At 48.0% G+C, this 21093-nt stretch overlaps 2 protein-coding genes and 1 long non-coding RNA gene across 3 annotated transcripts in view; 1 reads left to right on the plus strand and 2 right to left on the minus strand.

Moving 5' to 3' along the window:
• PEA15 (proliferation and apoptosis adaptor protein 15) overlaps positions 1 to 21093 on the minus strand; it is a 58117-nt gene that overhangs the window by 21632 nt on the left and 15392 nt on the right. The gene's annotated exons all lie outside the window — the stretch shown is intronic.
• LOC308575124 (uncharacterized protein) overlaps positions 1 to 21093 on the minus strand; it is a 467635-nt gene that overhangs the window by 10426 nt on the left and 436116 nt on the right. The gene's annotated exons all lie outside the window — the stretch shown is intronic.
• Positions 8378 to 21093, plus strand: part of LOC308575370 — a 131061-nt gene continuing 118345 nt past the window's right edge. Inside the window, exon 1 of the long non-coding RNA XR_014002821.1 lies at positions 8378 to 8618. This is a non-coding gene — a long non-coding RNA (uncharacterized lncRNA). The remainder of the gene's footprint in view (positions 8619 to 21093) is intronic.

Here is a 21093-nt window from a genome sequence, read left to right on the forward strand (position 1 = left end):
TTCCGTTTTTTGAGTCGTTCTGCAAGACGAATTTCCCTATGGACTTGCTTCGCAAGACAAAACGTCTTGCGAGTTCTTGCGAGTTTGTTTCCTTTTTCTTAAAGCCGCTAAGCCGCTAATAGCCGTGCTTCGCAAGACGAAAAAACCGCAAGACAAAGAGACTCGCGGAACGGATTAATTTCATCTTGCGAGGCACCACTGTACACAGTGGGGTAGCGTGGGGGGTGCCAGGGGGGCAGGCTGCACCGGGCGCAACATCTGGGGGGGGCGCTCGCTGCCTCCGGAGTCGCCGAAGAGCCTCGGGCGCAGGCTGTAGCAGAGCCGCATGTCTCGCGGAACCGACGAGCTGTGCGCGCGTCCGGGCTGAAGGCGCCCGGCAGGCAGCGGCTCTCAGCCCCGCGTGTCAGGGCCGCGGAGGACGCGCCAGGCAGCCCCTCCTCACAGCCCCGCCTCCGCCGCTGCTGCTGCAGCTGCTGGGCCGTTGCATTTTCCTCGCCTCTCTGCCCCCCTCCTCCTCCGGGCAAGTGGCGTCGTTTGGGCGGCAGCGCCAGCGGCAACTCGCAGGTTAGGGGTTAGGGGGGGCGCAAATTACGTGCCTTGCCCCGGGTTAGGGGGCGCAAATTACTTGCGTTGCCCCGGGTGCTGACAACTCACGCTACGCCGCTGACTGTACATAGCTGTCAACTTTTCCCTTTTCTTGCAAGGAATCCTATTCGGAATAAGGAAATTTCCCTTTAAAAAAGGGAAATGTTGACAGCTCTGTTGACATAACCTACCTCACAGGGTTGTTGTGCGGATAAAAGGGGAGAGAGCAGGCCATGAATATCACCCTGAGCAAATTTGAAGGTGGGTTAGGTTGTTTTCCTTTTCTTAAGTAATAAACTATTGGGTGACGTTCCCAGAGCTCCCTGCTGTAGACAGAGTGTTTGATGCTCTGATCCAGAGAGGAAATCCTGTTGCTGTTGTTTATTTAGGCCTGGTATTTTTTAAAGCCGCCTCTCTGCCCTGAGGCACCCAAGTGACACCATGAGGATTAAAATTCAGCACAGCCCCCGTCGTGCAAATGTTCATGTGCATACTGGATTTGTACTTAATACTGATATGCAGCCTTCAAATCTCCACGTTCAGCTCTTAGGATTCTTCTTGACATAATTTGCTAGTCTATGTGGAGTCCTGGGGGATTTGTGGCCTAGATTTGTCAGGAACAGGGGCAGGGGGAGAGAGATTTGTGGAATTGTGGGTGGAAAAATAATTCTAGGTCATCTGAGGACTTACGAGACCCCAAACCCACTTTTAAATCCCAACTTGCAACATTAAAATTATTTCAGTGCGTGCCTCCATCTTTCTCTTTTTCTCCTTCTCTCCTAACCTGTGGCCCCTCCAAATGTTGCTGGACTTCAGTTCCCGCCACCCCTGGCTACCAGGACTGAGGGGAGCTGGACTCCCCTAACACCTGGAGGCTCCAAGTGGGCCACACCTGCTCTCAGGTGACCAGGCCCGGAGGAAGGGAAGACTCCTCCAATTCTGTGAGCAATGGGGGAACTTTCAGCACACATCATGTGCCACGTCAGGAAGAGAGGAAAAGTTGCATCCGATGAAATCAACGCTAGCAGTGAATTAGACTGGGGTGGCGTCAAACATTTCCATCTAATTCAGCACCATGTTCTCATGGTGAGGAGAGAGACTCCATCAGGCAAGGCCTCCTTCCACCTGCCTTGCTCCACCCTCTAGTCTCTGCTTCTCAATTTGTATTGTATTTTACGTACTGTGGCTTGCCGTTGTTTTATTGATTATAGTTTAGAAATTATTGTAACTGTTGAGTGGATTTCTGTTTAACTTTTATATGTTGATATTATTATTTTATACTGCTCTAATAATTGTTGGATGTTACTTTTTGATGTAGGATGCTTATTTTAAAGTTTTGTTTTATTATCACATTTTTGTATTGCATTAGATTGCTAGATCTTCAGCTTGTAAACTGCCTTGAGTATTGTAAGATAGAAAGATGGTATACAATTTTTTTAAAAAAAGATGATGATGATGAAAAGAAGCCCACCACAAGAAGTCAAATGGCTCTCACATGCCTGAGTTGCAGGTTCCTCTGAACATGGAGTTGCCGTGGTTAATCAACCCCTTTGCTTCTCAATGAAATTGCGGCATCCCCTTTTAAAAGAAGCTGAAGAAAATGAAAATGGTGGTGGCATCGCCCCTAGTGCAGCCCATTGAAGGTCCTATCACAATGCTTTCGCTTGCCCCAGACCACCAGACAAATGCTCTAGATCAGAGCTTTCCAAACTTCTCATGTTGGTGACACACTTTTTAGACAGGCACCGTTTCATGAGGCCAGTAATTCACTTTTACTAGCAAACCGGAGGTCAAACTAACCCCTTATAAGAGCATTTGGGTGACACACCGACGCACTGCAGGAGTGGAGGAAGTCGTGAAGGGCAAGGGATAAAGTCCCTCTCTGTTGTGCCCAGTTTTACACCTGCAGCTTCCTGACTTTTGGGTGGTAATATATTACATAACAAGTTCCCAAACGGTGGGATGCAGCAAGTGTTGAGAACAGAAATGACTATTAGGCTATCTGTGGAAAGGAATCAGCTGGGAATGCTTGAAATGGCATTTACTGAGAGGGGAAAATGGTAAAGGAGGAAGGCTTTCCCCCTTTTCATTTTTAAAGATTGTCTTTTCTTAGTAAACAAGCGGCAACAGCCTAGTTCACTCTATGATCCTGTTTTCTACATGGCATCCAATATGGATTCTGAGGGGAAAGACAACAAGCTGCTGCTTCTCTCAAATGCACATACAGTCTAGAGGAGGAGGAGAAGCCGAGGGCTGTTTTGTTACAATGAAGAGCAGAGGAAATTTTAATCAAAAAGCAGGATAATTTACTAGGAAATAAGACGCTGGGGTGGGGAGCCTGTTTTCAAGATGGCGTTTCCCTGTTCAGTCCTTGGAGGCCATTTTACTTCTCTCAGTTTAGGGAATAAGAAGGAAAAGAATGGGGAAATCCCTCAAGAAAACAGCAAGCTGTTATATAATCTATTGGATACAATAAGAAACTGTGGAAAAGCAACTGAAGTAAGAAAGCCTGTTGAAGGGAGGGAAGGAAGAATAGCCGTCAACTTTTCCCTTTTCTTGCAAGGAATCCTATTCGGAATAAGGGAATTTCCCTTTAAAAAAGGAAAACCTTGACAGCTATGGAAGGAAGTCAACGCTCGGCAGAGTGTGGGGAAAGAATGTGGGTAAATGACTGTTAAATTTCACTGTATTTTGTTTGTATTAAAGGAAAAATCAACAAAAAGCATATAAAAAAAGAAAGAAAACAGCAAGCTGATAGTGGACGGATTGTTTGGCCTTTTTCCAATTTATTTATATTACTATTTATCCACAAATGAGGCACATATTTGCTGGCCACAGTGAACTGGGCTTTGTTAAGAGTGTTTCCCTCACGCACTCATGCCTCGGGCGGCAATTTCACTTGATGGCTGAGGGGAAAACGTTGCCTTCCAGCGACAAAGAATGGCTTCCCTCAGCGCCCCTGGACTTCCTTCCGCAAGTTCCCTGCCTCCTTCTAGAGGCACGCGGTCGGGATTCTCCTGGGAACGAATTCCTTCAGCTTAGGGACACTTCATAATAAGCAAAAGGGGAAACACCGCTTTTAAAAAGAGGACATTTCCTCAGGAAAGGAGAAACAGAGGAGCTGGGTGGGACGGAGAGCAGCCTAACTGGGGCTCCAGGCAACATGGCGGATCCTGAGGAGAGTTTAATTCCCAGACCGAAGGCGACAGGAATTGCCATGCAAGCTCCCTCACTCAGGACAGAAGGGAGATGCAGAGGAAGGGGATTTGGTTGAGACTGAGGGGAAAAGGGGAATTTGGTTGAGGGGGGGAAAGAGGGGGAAATTCCTCAGGAAAAGAGCAGCACAGTTCTATATGTTTCCAGGGTGCCTTTGCCTCCTGCTATTTTATCCACACCGTAGAGACGGGTAGATTCGATGGAGTATTTCCAAAAGGAGGGGAAGCGTTTCCTCCTTCTAAGAAGCATTGCCAATTCATAAGGCAGCAGCCTAGCCCTTAATGAACTGATTGCTAGAGGGAATCCTTTGGGGAGGCGTGAAGGGGTGAAGACTCAGAAGCCATTTACAGAAGGTGTGGTAAGAATTTTAAAGTCTTAGATATATAATAAATGTTCATAAATGTACCAACCAAGCACGTACATAGATCAGCACAGGAAGACCGACCTGGAACCATTTTTGATTCCCAGACTGACCAAATGTTTTCTCTGCAAGGTCAAAGGGAAATGGAAAAGCCTCCCCATTGTCTTTCCCTTTACAAATCCTGTCTTAAGGACACATTTAAGATATGAATAGGGTGAGCCTGTGACCTGGCTCAGGAACGAAGTATTGATCATTACAAAAGACTGGCCAGGCTCCCCAGGGTATCCAATCAAGTGACCATTAAACAGGTGACTTGCCAGACAGGAGGTAAACAAAGCACTCAGATTTCTGTTGTAGACCGCCCTTTCTGTGATGTATGCATGATGTATGGAGGGGTGGTCTGGAGCTCCAGGGCGAGCAACTTAAAATGTCTCTATAAGGGCGGACACACTTTGGTTCTGGGTCCTCCTTCTTTCCCTGCGTGTGAAGGGGGCACCCTGTTGCAACAGATCAATAAAGATCAGGCTTACGAGCTGCTTTGCTTCTCAATATTCTCTGGTTGGCCTCTGTTATTTTCTCTGACTGATGGAGAACCTGCAAAGGACTCTATAAGGGCTCTGGTGTCCCCCATAAGGAAATAAGGGCAGATTTCTGTTTATTACACCATAGAGACAGGTAGATTCGATGGAGTATTTCCAAAAGGAGGGGAAGCGTTTCCTCCTTATAAGAAGCATTGCCAATTCTTAAGGCAGCAGCCTAGCCCTTAATGAACATGAACTAATTGCTAGAGGGAATCCTTTGGGGAGGCTTGAAGGGGTGAAGACTCGGAAGCCATTTATAGAAGGGGAGAACTTGGTTGGGAGGAGATAAAAAATTGAGTGCAATTTCTTAGGAAATAAGTAGCAGTGGCCTCGCTTCATGTTCCTTTATCTACAGAAAGGTTCAAAAATGAATTCTGAGGGGAGGTTTTTCCCCACTCACAACGTGCCAAACATCACTATTTAGTTCTCTCAGATGCCATTGAGAGGAAGCCCAGGGGGGTTTATTTTGTTGGACAAGAAGTGGGTTGTTTTTTTTTAAAAGGAGAGAGGCAGATTTCTCATGAAGAAGGAAGCAAGGGGCACCCTGCATTGATGGCAATATAGCTCCCGTTCCTTGGAAGTAAGACTGTTGTATATAAGGAAATAAATGCATCTGCAGAGTGGCTCCAATACAGTATATACCGTATGGGTATATTCTGAGGGAAAGCTAGTTTCTAGCCAGGCTTCCTTCATGACTTGTGGAAAAGGCCATTTCCCCTAAATTCATGAGGGAAAACTGCACTCCAGGAAGGGAAACTCCCAAAGTTTCTGTAATCAGGAGAGAAATAATAACTATTTATTTTATTGTTATCATGATTTGCCGAAGAATTTCTTAGCTCTGTGCAAATAGTTTTCCTTTTCCTCTTGGTAAATGACATGCAGGCCCTTTTGTTCTAAAAGCAAGTCCATGAGGGCAGCCGTTGCTTGCAGATCTGGACGTTTTGCAAATCGAGGGTTTTCTTTAGAAAGAGGGGAAACACCCTAGAAAGTACCCCAGCTTTCAAGGTGTCTGCAGGGCTGCTATGGACATCTCCGCAGTGGTTCCAAAATGCAGTCTGAGCGGAGGCTAGTTCCCAGTCACATCGCATTAGGGGCCTCTGCAACTTTAATTTCTCTCACACACTCATGCCTGGAGGAGGAAGGAAATACTCAGAGGTTGAGTAAGGACAAGGCCTGAGGGATGCATCCAGTGCTTTAGTTGCATTTTTTCACTACAAAAAGCTTGTTCCAGTAACCTCGCTGCATATCTGGATGGAAATAGCACATTGGGGGAAGCATTGCTTGCTTTTATTTCATTTTATTTCCTTGTACACTCAGTTGATCTTACACGCTGTGCAGAGAGAGATGTGCTTGTGCAAAGAGTGAGGGAGAGATGGATGTGCAGCTGTGTAGAGGCTTAAAATGTTGAAGCAATTTTTATCTGTTTTAGTATTTCAACGTTTGTATGTTTTAAAGTATGGTGGTTAGTTTTTCTCGTATTTATTGTTTTGTCCTTTTGTAAACTGCTTTGATATTGCACGCATGGCGCTTATGTATACGTGGGCAAGTAGCATGACCCAAAAGTCCATAAGAAGGGGAAATTACGATGGTGAAGTAACTCCAAATAGTGCAAGAGCCTGATTTGTTGTGTCTTCCCTTCCAAGGCTACTGAGGAGAGGGAGGAATTGTAAAGGGACCAGAAGGCGCTCTAAACCTAGCAGCCCAAAGTATGTCATGCCCTAAGCCACAGATTTTTAGAATATACTGTATATTAAAAGGTAAAGGTAAAGGGACCCCTGACCATTAGGTCCAGTCGTGACCAACTCTGGGGTTGCGGCGCTCATCTCACTTTACTGGAAAGGGGGCCGGCGTACAGCTTCCGGGTCATGTGGCCAGCAGGACTAAGCCGCTTCTGGCAAACCAGAGCAGCGCACGGAAACGGTGTTTACCTTCCCGCTGGAGTGGTACCTATTTATCTACTTGCACTTGATGTGCTTTCGAACTGCTAGGTTGGCAGGAGCAGGGACCGAGCAACGGGAGCTCACTCCGTCGCGGGGATTCGAACTGCCGACCTTCTGATCGGCAAGTCCTAGGCTCTGTGGTTTAACCCACAGCGCCACCCGTGTCCCCTATACTGTATATTAGCGCATACTAAAACACAGAGACCAGAAAACAAAAATCAGAGTTTACAAAATGCATTAGAGACCATAGAATATAGTGCTGGAATGTCATGTTGTCCAAACCTGCTACAATGCAGGAATCACAGCTATGCAAGATATACAAAGCTGGTCCTTCCAACTTTGGGGAAGGCCTGTAGCTCAGCGGTAGAGCATCTGCCTTGCGTGCAGTCAGTCCCAGGTGCAATCCCCAGCTTCTCCAGCTAGGACTGGAACTGTTGTTGTTGAGTCGTTTGGCGTGTCCGCCTCTTTGTGACCCCCTGGACCAGAGCACGCCAGGCCCTCCTGTCTTCCACTGCCTCCCTCATGCTGGTAGCTTCAAGAACACTGTCCCACCATCTCGTCCTCTGGCGTCCCCTTCTCCTTGGGCCCTCCATCTTTCCCAACATCAGGGTCTTTTCCAGGGAGTCTTCTCTTCTCAGGAGGTGGCCAAAGTATTGGAGCCTCAGCTTCAGGATCTGTCCCTCCAGTGAGCACTCAGGGCTGATTTCCTTCAGAATGGAGAGGTTTGATCTTCTTGCAGTCCATGGGACTCTCAAGAGTCTCCTCCAGCACCAGAATTCAAAAGCATCCATTCTTCGGCGATCAGCCTTCTTGATGGTCCAGCTCTCACCTCCATACATCACGACTGGGAAAACCAGAGCTTTAGGACTGGAACTCCCCCCTGCCTAAAACCCTGGAGGACCACCATCCTGAGCTGCTTCCATACAGAATAATAATCACGTCTTCAGCACTCCAGATGTTTGTCATTTTCAAGTCAGTAACCTATTTTAAGCCGGTTATTGCAAAGGCTGGCGAATGCGATGCATCAAGTAACAATAGACCAAGTAACTATTTATCCTCCTCCTCACTTTTTAAATTTGGGGTTTCGGAGCCTGTATGTAGGTCAGGCCCTTCGTGTAGTAATAAAATCTACGCTCAGATGCCTACGTTGACAGAAACACTCGTGGCCTGGTTAACACATGTTTGCTTGCTGCGTCCCCCATGCAGCCAATTAACTCAGTGTGCGCGCCTGTGTGTTTAAACATGTGTTTCTAACAGTTCTGATCTATTAACACGCCACAGTTGAGGCACACACAGAGAGAAAGCCGCAACACGAGACGCAGCCCTTCCTATGCTTCTGAGGAAGTGGCGGTGCCTGGTGCTCTCAGACCAGCTGTGCCGCCTTCTTCTTCCTTCTGTTTCACACCCCTCCCGGGACACGGCTTTACTCCTTGTTAAACCCGCTCCTGTGGAAATAAGGAGACAGGAAGAGCCAAAGGGTCCAGCTTCCTCTTCTCACAGAGGCCAACCAGATGTCTCTTTCCGGAAACGCACAGGCAGGGTTCAAGAGCATTCTCAGAAGCACCGCTGCCCCACACTCGCTGGCATGGCGAGTAGCTATCAATAGCTTTTCCCTCCATGAATCCTCTCAGTCCTCTTTTAAAGCCATCCAGGTTGGTGGTGAAATAAAAAAATTAAGGTCTTATATATATATATATAATAAATGTTCATAAATGTACCACGCAAACACGTACATAGATGTGTGGACCACATGTCTGAGGCAGCACAGGAGGGCAGCCCTGAAACCATTTTGGCTCCCAAACTGACCAAATGTTTTCTCTGCAAGGTCAAAGGAAAATGGAAAAGCCTCCCCATTGTCTTTTCCTTCACAAATCCTGTCTTAAGGGTATGTCTGTGTATGAATAGGGTGAGCCTGTGACCTGGCTCAGGAACTAAGTAGATATCATTACAAAAGACTGGCCAGGCTTCCCAGGGTATCCAATCAAGTGACCATTCAACAGGTAACCTGGCAGACAGGAGATAAACAACACACTCAGATTTCTGCTGTAGACCGCCCTTTCTGTGATGTAGGTATGATGTATCTGGGGGTGGTCTTGGACTCCAAGGCGGGCAATTTAAAATGTCTATATAAGGGCGGGCACACCTGGGTTCTGAGTCCTCCTTCTCCTGCATGTGAGGGGAGCACCCTGTTGCAACAGTTCAATAAAGATCAGGCTTACGAGCCGCTTTGCTTCTCAATATTCTCTGGTTGGCCTCTGTTATTCTCTCCTACCAATAGGGAACCTATGTAAGGACTCTATATGGGCTCTTGCGTCCCCCATAAGGGAAAAAAGGGCAGATTTTCATTTACTACAGTGGCCATCACTGCTTCCTGTGGGAGGGAGTTCCGCAGTTCAACTAAGTACTGTGTCTGACGAAACACTTTCTTTTATCTGTCCCGGCTCTTCCAACGAAAGATGGGCCACCGACAGAAGCAGCTTGTAGGATGTGTGATCTTGTGCAAGGTACACAAAGGCTGCGAAACGAATCTGTGCGCCAGCAACCACAGTTGATGTAACATATGGTAAAGCTGCAGCCCTATCTAGGTTTACAGTGATGGTGATAAGAATACCGCTTGCTATCATGGCTTGTTATCAAAGCAAGTGACATAATCATTGCCCATCATCATGTGAATGAGGTTCTTTTTACGAAGCTGCCTGCAGGATCAGCGGTAGAGCTTGCTGCTACCTTCAGCTGACTGGGGCACTTCTCTTTTTATTGCAGATCTTTTAACAGGGTTTGCATCCTGACCCCCAAGTGTGTGGGGGGGCACTCTAAGACTAATCCTATTTTAAGGCCATCCAAATTGGGGGCTGTCACTGCCTCCTGTGGACATGAGTTTCATAGTCTAATTAAGCACTACAGGGCCCCTGAAAGTCAGAGCAGGAATATATTAATCTTCAGGGGAGGGGAGTACCTTGCAAATATAGCAGCCCTATCAATAATTATTGTCTTATCCAGACCTTTCCTTCTTTCTTGCTCCACAGCCTGGATTTTACACCTCCCCTTTCCTCCTCCTCCTCCTCCAACAGCTTCTTCTTCTTCTTCTTTGGCGATCCCTTGTAGCCGAGTAAGATTGTCTTCCATAAGCACAGTTTTAACAATGAGTCCGTAAGTGACTGTGGAGGCCAATTCTGGATCCACACGTCCCTCCACAGTGGGGACATTGGTTTCCGGGCAGGAGTTGATCATAGTGAGGGTTTGCCAAGCATGCCTTCCTCTTAGCACATTTCTCCCTTGCGTCCTTAGTTTGAGTGTCTTCAAAACCCATGACACCTTTGGTGAAGCTGTTCTCCAACTGGAGCGCTCACAGGCCAGTGTTTATACTACATTATTTTAGATGCCTGGCGTGCTCTGGTCCATGGGGTCACGAAGAGTCGGACACGACTAAACGACTAAACAACAACAACAAATTTTAGATTGGCCTTGAGAGTCTTTTGTTGACTACCAGCATTATGCTTTCCATTTTTAAGTTCGGAATAGAGTAGTTGCTTTGGAAGACGATCATCAGGCATCCGCACAACATGACCAGTCCAACAAAGTTGATGTTGAAGAATCATTACTTTGACACAGGTGATCTTTGCTTCTTCCAGTACACTGGTATTAGTGTCTTCCCAAGTGATGTGTACAATTTTTTTGGAAACACCGTTGGTGGAATCTTTTGAGGAGTTGGAGATGGCATTTGTAAGTGGTCCATGTTTCACAAGCAGACAGTAAGGTTGGTAGTACAACCTCCAACAGCACCTGCTCTCAGACACCAACAGTTTCTGAATGGGGGGATTTCTAAGCGCCTCTGAGCTATCCTCCCTCAGCTCCTGCAAAGGATCCCGTAGCATTAATTAATGGAGACACCATCCATCTCCCATGGGAAAGGAAGGTCAGGGGAGGAGAGTCACCAGCGAAGGAGGATATAAACAGACATCAGCGCTCACACAGGGGACAGTCTGTAATTGCTCTCACGAGCTAAAGCGAGTTGCAAATCGGAAGTGTCCTGGCTCAGCTCATTTAATTTGAGAGATACCAATGTTTCCGAGTCACATAAGAGGCCTTGTATGTTGTTCTCGATGTGGAGCAAAATATTCTTGCATGCTCAATTACTTAGCATCCATTTAGTTAACTTGGCCCGGAGCCAGAAATGTTGTGGGCGGAGGGAACATTGTGAGTCAATGGAAAACAGTAAAAGACAGATACAAATCGTCTTACACGACCGGATAATTTAATTTTAAAGAACCTTATTTAATTTGTTTGAGAGCTTCAAGTCATTTGCCTGTGGACTGGCCTCAGACTTAAAAGGGTGATAATAATAGCAGTCATAGGGAATTCTCAGTAGGGAATTGTTTTTGAAAATGCCCCACGCCCCTTAAAAAGAACTACCTAAGAATCCATCATCGATCATTTGCCAGGTTCTCACAGAGTAAAAGACTTCGCAATGGGCTATTTGAAAAATATTTTAAACCTTGGCCAGGCAGGTTGCTAGAACGATGACACATGCAATGATGTCCAGGAGATAATTTTGTATCCAGCCTTAAATCCACAAGCCTAATGTTGGTGAGGAATTGAGTTGCTCACGTGTGGCTCCCTGTAAGGATCCCTTTTGCAGTTCTAGTTCTTGGTTTGCAGTTCTAGTTTTTCGAGATGGATAACGAGAACTCTGCACATTTCAAAGGGAGGCAGACAATCAAACACACTGTCCTGATAGGGCCATTTTTTCCCCTTTTCAGTTAAAAATAAGTGTGAATTGGCTTTTCTAGTTTGGCTTTATCAATTTCATTGTAAAGTAGAGCAGCCACTGAGAGGATCTGGAAGAATTAAGCCTCTCTCTCTCTCTGTCTGTTTCTCTGCTGGCCTGTAAGTTTCCCACCAGCTGGTGGGGGCTTTTTGGAAAAGATGCAAAAACAGGCCTGCAAGGGATTTTGGGTGACAAATTTCAGAGCTTTAAAATTTGCATCCTCGGAAGCAAGGAAGATTCTGCTGCAATAAACCCATTTTAGACTTTAACAATGTGCTGCAAGACTCGCATGCACACTCTCTTCTTTTAATAAGGCATTTGGTGAGTTTCTAAACTTAGAAGTCCACAAAGGAGATGATGAGGCCTTAAATTCCTCCATGCTTTACACTCTCTCTCTCTCACTCTCTCTTTTGGGACCGAAACAGCTGCTTCCATGACTTGCAAAGGCCCCAAAAGTCACGAGCAAAACTCAATCGAAGTATCTCATTTTCCCTCCGTGAACCAAGCTTTCTGTGGCTAATTGCTGCGCCTTTTCCTTCCCACGGCTGTGTCACTGTTACAAACCCATCCACAAGGAAGCTGCTTTATACTGAGTCAGACCATTGGTCCATCTTGCCCAGCGCTGTCTACACCATGAGTAGGCAAACTAAGGCCCGGGGGCCGGATGTGGCCCAATCGCCTTCTAAATCTGGCCCATGGATGGTCCGGGAATCAGCATATTTTTACATGAGTAGAATGTGTGCTTTTATTTAAAATGCATCTCTGGGTTATTTGTGGGGCATAGGAATTCATTCATTTTTCTCCCAAAATATAGTCCGGCCCCCCACAAGGTCTGAGGGACAGTGGACCGGCCCCCTGCTGAAAAAGTTTGCTGACCCCTGGTCTACACTGCCTAGCAATCACTCTCCAGGGTTTCAGGCAAGGGAGTCTTTCTCAGCCCTACCTGAAGATGCCACCAGGGACTGAACCCAGGACCTTCTGTGTGCAAAGCAGATGTTCCCCCACTGAGCCACAGCTCTTCCCCCAGGCTTCTGAGTGGCAAAGGAAACACAATAGCCACCAGCTAGGTGGCTTACAGGGCTTGCTAAATTGTTTGCAGCATCACAGAGTGCTGGGGAGTGATGTTCTGTCCACCGGCAAGTTTTGGGCCCAGCCTGACTGTCTTATTATTATTTATTGAATTTATATACCATCCTATACCCAGAGGTCTCATAAAAGGTAAAGGGACCCCTGACCATTAGGTCCAGTCGTGGCCGACTCTGGGGTTGCAGCGCTCATCTCACTTTATTGGCCGAGAGAGCTGGCATACAGCTTCCGGGCCAGCAGGACTAAGCCGCTTCTGGCGAACCAGAGCGGCGCACGGAAACGCCGTTTACCTTCCCGCCAGAGCGGGACCTATTTATCTACTTGCACTTTGACACTTTTTCGAACTGCTAGGTTGGTAGGAGCAGGGACCAAGCAACGGGAGCTCACCCCGTCGCGGGGATTCGAACCGCCGACCTTCTGATCGGCAAGTCCTAGGCTCTGTGGTTTAACCCACAGCGCCACCTGCGTCCCTATACCATGAGGTCTCATACATACTCTCTTTTTATTGGCCACAATACAGTGGTACCTTGATACTCAAACGGCTTTGCTCCTGAAGAAGTTGGCTCCCGAATGCCGCAAACCTGGAAGCAAGTGTTCCGGTTTGCGAACGTTTTTTGGAAGCCGAACATCCGATGCAGCTCCTGCAGGAAGCTACTGCAGCCAATCGGAAGTTGCGCCTTGGTTTTTGAACGGTTTTGGGAGTCGAACGGACTACCGAAGTGGATTGAGTTCCAGAATCAAGGTACCACTGTAGTTCCCAAAAATCTTTAACATATTTAGCATGCACAGGGTGTTGTCTGTCGTTTGATTCCCCTCACAGCACGGCCGCGATTATACGTCCATTTTCCGGTTGGTAAGATGGTTTATTAAGAACTGTGCCTTGTTCCAGCACCTGTGAACAAGGTCCCCTCCCCACAGCACATTCAGAAGACATAGCTCTGCCCCCCCCATAATCCTTAGGCCCTGTAGCTTATCCCTAGCAGAGCTTCAATTCTCAGCACCCTTAACAAACTAAAATCCCCAGGATACTTTGGGGTGTGCACACTGTGCTCTAAAAGTCCTGTGTGGACGTAACCCAAGTCCTTTTATTATGGGGTGTGTGGGGAGGCAACCCTCACAGGCTCAACACCGAGGAGCTGCCAGCAAATGGGAAGACTCAACCAGGCATTTGCAATTTTTTAAAAAACAAAACCAAATTGGCCTCCATTCATGGCTCATATGCAAAGCGGTTCATCAATATGCATGAGGGGGTTCATTCATGAAAAGAAGTCGTTTTGCATACACAGCAGCTGGGCTGCAGCGCAGGGAGGGGGAAGAATTGTGATGAGAGCAATTATTTTCCCCTGTGTCCTGCCAAGAATATTTTCTCACAGACTTGAGAGAAAAGAAGGAAAGCTGGAGTTGGGGGTGGGAGGCTGGGTAGGGAAATAGGAGCTTTCATAGCTTAGGTTGAATATAATCTCCCTTCCCTCCTGACATCATAATTGTCACCACCACTGCCGCCATTAAAGTAATAAGAAGAGCTTGCAGGATCAGGCCAAAGGGGCCCCATCCTAATTCAGAATCCTTTTTCCACAGTGGCCAAGCATGTGCCTCAATGGGAAGCCACAAGGAGGGCCTGAGAGCACCATGGCAGTTTCCAGGAACTGGGACTTAGAAGCATCACTGCCTCTGATTCTGGAACAAATCCAAGGTTTTTGATAATAATTTTTATATACATAAAAAATCTTCTGTAGCTGGGTGTCTTTAGCAAGTGTCTTCATGGGCTGTTGTTTGTTTGTTTGTTTGTTTACTTTTCTTTTGCTCTTGCGATTAGAGCAGGCAAATGGGTAAAGAACTGGGAGTTTGTTCCCAAATCACAAAGGACAGTCAATGTCGTTTCTATAAAGGGGCTGGGGATAAAAGCTGCGCCCATTTTACAGACAAGAACTCCAGAACACAAGAAGAGGCTGCTGGATTGGCCCAAGGAGAGGCCACAGAGTCCATCGTCCTGCTCTCACAGCGGTCGACCAGGTACCCGACTCCCACAATTAAAGGGCAAGAGGACTCTCTCCGCCCCTCCTGCGGGTTCCCAGCAATTGGTATTAAGAGGAATTAGGGCAATACTTTGGCTTCCTCATGAGAAGAGAAGACTCCCTGGAAAAGACCTTGATGTTGGGAAAGATGGAGGGCACAAGGAGAAGGAGACGACCGAGGACGAGATGGTGGGATAGTGTTCTCGAAGCTACCAGCATGAGTTTGACCAAACTGCGGGAGGCAGTGGGAGACAGGAGGGCCTGGCGTGCTCTGGTCCAGGGGGTCACCAAGAGTCGGACACCACTAAACAACTAAACAATGGCAACCTAAGGCCCATGGGCCACAAGTGCCCCACGGGGGTCATTTAACTGGCCCATGAGCCGCCTACAAACTGAGCCACCTGCTCAGCAAGTCCCCGCGCGCTGCGCTAAACCGGCTGAGCACGGCACAGGGACTCACTTCCATGGTGCCAGAAATTGCGTCTGCGCGTGCTCAGATGCCAAAAATCATGTCTGCGCAGATGCCGATGCCAGAAATTGTGTCTGTGCAGACGCAGAAACCGGAAATCGCGGCCACACTCACTCATGTGCGCTCCAGCCCATGGAGGGATTTCTGCTGGAGTGAACTGGCCCAGGCGAGGTAAACCTTGCCAACCCCTGTACAGTGGTACCTCGGGTTACAGACGCTTCGGGATACAGACTCCGCTAACCCAGAAATAGTGCTTCAGGTTAAGAACTTTGCTTCAGGATGAGAACAGAAATCGTGCTCTGGCGGCACAGCAGCAGCGGGAAGCCCCATTAGCTAAAGTGGTGCTTCAGGTTAAGAACAGTTTCAGGTGAAGAACTGACCTCCAGAACGAATTAAGGACTTAACCCGAGGTACCACTGTATTAGGGTTTCTGACTGTGGAAGGCAGGGCAGAGCCATCCATGCCCAGAGAAGAGGCCAGGCAGAAAACCAGCAGAAAGTGGGGAAGTATGGAGACCAGTCGCAAAGAAGATTTGTCTGTGTCCATATGTGTGTGTGTGTGTGTGTGTGTGTGTGTGTGAGAGAGAGAGAGAGAGAGAGAGAGAGAGAGATTTTGCAAATGCAAGGGCAGATAATAGACCCTGTTAAATAGAGAATGATGGGTTGAAATGAGGCTGGGGATTTAACTGACACATGAATAGTTGGGTGGGGGGGGGAGAGGGGTGGGACAAAAGCCAGCTTGTCATGTGGGCATGGAGAGGCTCCAGTCGTCCTCTGCCTTGGACCCCCTTTCCCACTTCGGCACTTTGGAGAGGGGATTTAAAACCACTAGTCCCAAATTGCACATGGAGGGAAAGTTAAGAACTGCCCTGTCAGGATCAGGCCAACGACCCGACTAGCCCAGCGTCTTGTTCCCACAGGGGCCAACCAGCTGCCTGTGGAAAACACAAGCAGGATTCGGGCACAAAAGCAACTCTCCTGTTTCGTTTCCAGCAACTGGTACTGGTGAGGGATGGAGGATGCAAGCCCAGAAATTACGAGTGTGCATAAAGTGGAAACGGGGAGGGGTGGCGTAAGGAGCAGTGCAGCCAGGATGGGGAGGAGGGGAAGGAAAGTGATACAGCGTGAGTTTATAGGAGCAAGAGAAATCACCATGGCAACAGCTAAGCTTGACATGGTTATGACTCTCACTTCTGCTTTGCCTTTCCTTCTCTCCCTTTCGTCTCTCAACTCAAAGCACATCTCCTTTCCAATTAAATCCGAAGTCCTGAGGAGTCAGGGACATTTTCGGACCACAACTCCCATCATCATCATCGTCTCTGAGCACTGGACCTACTGGTGGAGATCAGGGGCCAACATCTGGAAGGCGACAGATGTTCCCCATCTTTATTTCTCCCACTGACTGCAGGATGGGTGTGGAAGCAGTTTTAAAACGCCAAAAGTCAAGAACATAAGAAGAGACTGCTGGGTCAGGCCCGTCCAGCCCAGTCTCCTCTTCTCAGACTGGTCACTCAGGTGCCCTAAAGAGAGACCAGCAGGCAGAATTAGGGCACAGTGGCCATTCTCGCCCCCAGCAACTGTATTCAGAGGCAATGCTGCTTGCAATGTGCAGGCATCGTGGCTATCGCTATTACTTTTTATTATTGTTGTTGTTGTTTTTTAATTTCTATGCTGCCCTTCACCCGAAAATCACAGTTTTATAATATTAAAACACAAACATGCCATGATACCAAACAAAAACCATACCCCCACAGTTTAAAAGGCCATTGTTTGTTTAATTAGCCAAAGGCCTGGGAGAAGAGGAATGTTTTTGCACCTAAATATATGTAATGATCCTGGGGGGAGCATTGCACAAACAGGGAGCCACAACAGGAAAGGCCCTGCATTCTCCATGAATCTGCCTAACCCTCTCTTAAAGCCGCCCAGATCGGTGGCCATTCACGGATTCCTGTGGGAGAGAGTTTAATAGTTTAACTATGTTCTGCGTGGAAAAAATCACTTTCTTTTCTCCCAAATCTCCCAGCATTCAGCCTCATTGGATAGTCACAAGATCATAGATCCAGCAGGGCAGAAGCAATTAAACATCTCTACTGATCACTGCTAACTAAGATCATGGCCACTGGTCCCATCACCTCCTGGCAAATAGAAGGGGAAGAAATGGAGGCAGTGAGAGATTTTACTTTCTTGGGCTCCATGATCACTGCAGATGGTGACAGCAGCCACAAAATTAAGAGACGCCTGCTTCTTGGGAGAAAAGCAATGACAAACCAAGACAGCATCTTAAAAAGCAGAGACATCACTTTGCCAACAAAGGTCCGTATAGTTAAAGTTATGGTTTTCCCAGTAGTGATGTATGGAAGTGAGAGCTGGACCATAAAGAAGGCTGATCGCTGAAGAATTGACGCTTTTGAATTCTGGTGCTGGAGGAGACTCTGGAGTCCCATGGACTGCAAGAAGATCCAGCCTCTCCATTCTGAAGGAAATCAGCCCTGAGTGCTCACTGGAAGGACAGATCCTGAAGCTGAGGCTCCAAGACTTTGGCCACCTCATGAGAAGAGAAGACTCCCTGGAAAAGACCCTGATGTTGGGAAAGATGGAGGGCACAAGGAGAAGGGGATGGCAGAGGACGAGATGGTGGGACAGTGTTCTCGAAGCCACCAGCATGAGGGAGGCAGTGGAAGACAGGAGGGCCTGGCGTGCTCTGGTCCAGGGGTCATGGAGAGTCGGACACAACTAAACAACAACAACTGGTCTGTTATGGTAGACACCAAGTCACCCCACCCCACCCCACCCACTTTTTCTGCTGAGGATGGCAAGGTAGAGCATCATGCGCATTGCAGAAGGTCAGACTAGATGACTCTTTGTGCCCCTTCCAACTCTATAGTTCTGTTTCTCTAGTCCGGTTGTAGTGACAGCACACCCGGTCAAAGGGGCAAATTTTGGCTCTCTTGCAGCAAGGGCACCTAAGGGAGAACAGCTCCCCTGTATCATAGTTTAAAAAAAACTTCCACCATAAAGCTATGAAACCCTCTTTCCGTCCTTGGCCCACCCCTGTAGCCGAGTCCTTGGCCTTCGTCTCTGGGGCAGGGGTCTCCCCTTGGCCTTATCTGGAGGGCAAAGACCTCTGACCTTTCTCCATGAAGCAGTAATTTAATCTGAGACACAATATGACTGTTAAACAAGCCGGCCTTTGACCCCTCTGCCTGACACCCTTCCCCATTACAATCGGCAACCCCCCTCCAGCCTTCCCCCCAAACAGTGGCCTCTCTATCTGTCAAAGTGCGGAGTGGTCAGTTTTCCTAACCCTTTGGCTGCTGTGGGCTTGCCAGGGCTTTGAGGGTGCCTAACAAGATCACCCTCTTTCCTAAGCGGCCAGGCGTCCGCACGTGGTCACTGAGGCACAAGCCGGACTGAAAGCAAAGAAAATCACAAACCACGCTATGGAACAAAAAGCGTCATTTACCACTGAGGAAGCCACGAGTCTTGAAGACTAACAAATTGATTTTGCCATGCATTTTCCTGAAGCCAGAAGTAGTTTAATCCAATGCTAGAATGTTTAAATGTTGTGTTACCACTTCCAAGGGATGCTGACAGTAAGGGTGGGGAATGAAGGCTTAATAATAATAATAATAATCACCACCAACACCACCATCTTCTAGACCAGGGGTCAGCAAAGTTTTTGTGGCTTGGGCCAGTTCACAGTCCCACAGATGCCGCGGTGGGCTGGAGTGTGTGCGCATGCACACACGCATGCATGCGCAAACGCTATTTCCGGTGCTCCTTCTGGCGCGGAGCTTCTTGCAGCCAATGGAAAGCTGGCCAGCATCATGGAAGGCAGTTCTTGCTCTGCTCCATGCCGGTTTAGTGCAGCGCACGGGAGCTGACCGAGTGGGTGGTGGGGGTCCATGGGCCGGTTAAACGACCCCCATGGGCCACTTAGGTTGCTGACCCCTGTTGTAGACATTCAATATGTCACTATATTAGTCTATAAAGCCCATAACCTGGGACCAGTTAACCTGCAAGATCACCTTACTCCAAATGTGCCCACTCCACCGCTTTGATTTGCAGATCCGGAACTGCATTGGTAAGATACCAATTTTCTAGTGCAGCCGCACCTACACTTTGGAACTCCCTGCCTATTGACTCTTTTTTGGTGCCTGTTAGAAGCATTTTTGTTTAGACAAGCCTGTAGAATGTCGATGTGTGTTTTAATCTGATTCTAGTTTTTTAAAAAGAAAAATGATTAATAGTTGATTTGACCGATAATGTTCTTGTTTTATTCTGTTAGAAAACTGCTTTGAGTTTGTTTGTTTGTTACAATCAAGCCGTGTATACACGTTTTATGAAACATAAAGAGTGGGCGCTGCACTGGCTATGCGAAACTAAGCCAGATGGGGCCGATATCTACTCCTCCCAAGGCACCTTTCGTATTTCCCTATCCTTCAAAGATGCCATCTCGAAAAGAGCCTTCCTCCCGTCCGCTCCTCAGTCCGTCAGCCTGCTTAGCATGTTACCGTGAGAGCTGCCAGTCACTCTGCAACAAGATGACCCATTTGGACCAGACTCCTCACGTAAGATGTTTGTGACGGCTGAAAGTAGCCAAGAGGGAGACAGAGGCAGAAGCCAGGAGAGGAAGGTGCTTCCTTCATAGGCTGGGGTGCGGCGCAGCGCCCCACCCCACAAACTACCCCAGGATGTCACTGCAGGAACTGGGATTCAGGAAACCTGCTTGCAGCACAAGGAGACAGCTTTGGGTCTTGTCCCCGCCCCAGTTTCCTTCCTCCCTCCCTCAGGCCTCATCCTGTCTTTGTCCCGCTCCCTTGTTCTCTCTCTCTCCCTCTCCATTGCTACCCACAGGTGTCAGGTGGGAAAAGAACAGAGAGGGGGGTGTAGGTTGAGACCCCCCTTAAAAAAACCCCCATTAAGAACAGGAGGCAGGAGGCCAGCTTTGTTTGTGTGTTTAATCTTGCAGCTCTCAAGCACTCTAATAAATTTCCGAGGCTTCGTTTTCATGACATTTTGAAACCCCTGGGATTAGCTGTGCTTGTTTGCATCTTGCCTCTGAGGAAATCTGGGGCAGGAGGCAGGCCGTGCCAATGGCAACGCAGACCCCCTTGCTGCCCCAAAGCGCCTGATTCTCATCCACAGCTCATTTCCACAAATATGCCCAGTGCTGTGCTGTATCCTATTAGGCACCACGGTGAAGTGTTTGGCACACTCTGATTCTGGCAACCTTCCCCGTGGCGGTCTCTGTCCGCCTTGAGTTTCAGTCCATTCCCCATCTCTGCTGTTTTCTGCTTTGTGAGCGCTGTTTACGCTCACAACGGCCCTGTGAGGTGGGCCTGGCCAAGAGAAACCAGAAGGAGGCACTGCAGCTGGATTCCCCACATCCAAATTCATCGTTGTAAGAAGATAAGAAGTCTGCTGGGTCCGGCCAAAGGGGGCCCATCCAGTCCAGCCTCCTGTTCTCACAGTCGCCAACCAGATGCCCAGCTCTCTTTTACAGTCATGCTTATTTAACTTATATGCAGAATTCATCATGCGAAAGGCTGGGCTGGATGAATCCCAAGCCGGAATTAAGATCGCCGGAAGAAATATCAACAACCTCAGATATGCAGATGACACAACCTTGAGGGCAGAAAGTGAGGAGGAATTTAAGAACCTTTTAATGAGGGTGAAAGAGGAGAGCGCAAAATATGGTCTGAAGCTCAACATCAAAAAAACGAAGATAATGGCCACTGGGCCCATCACCTCCCAGCCAATATAAGGGGAAGAAATGGAGGCAGTGAGAGATTTTACTTTCTTGGGCTCCATGATCACTGCAGATGGTGACAGCAGCCACGAAATGCAGCCCTGCAGCAGTGAGTTCCATCGGTTAACTCTGCGTGAAGAAATACTTCCTTGTAATCTCTGAAAACCTCCTGGAAGGGAGGAGAAAGCAACTCCAGGAACGACAGACGGGACTGCCAGAGTTTGATTCAAGACAGAGGCGGCCCCTGAGGGAAAGCAGGCCGGCCCCCAGAATCTTCGACTGTTGCCCAGATCTCCAGCCGACAGCCAGAACTTTCACCTC

Source organism: Podarcis bocagei (genome assembly GCF_964188305.1).
Source record: "Podarcis bocagei genome assembly, chromosome: 16".
Lineage (NCBI taxonomy): Eukaryota > Metazoa > Chordata > Lepidosauria > Squamata > Lacertidae > Podarcis > Podarcis bocagei.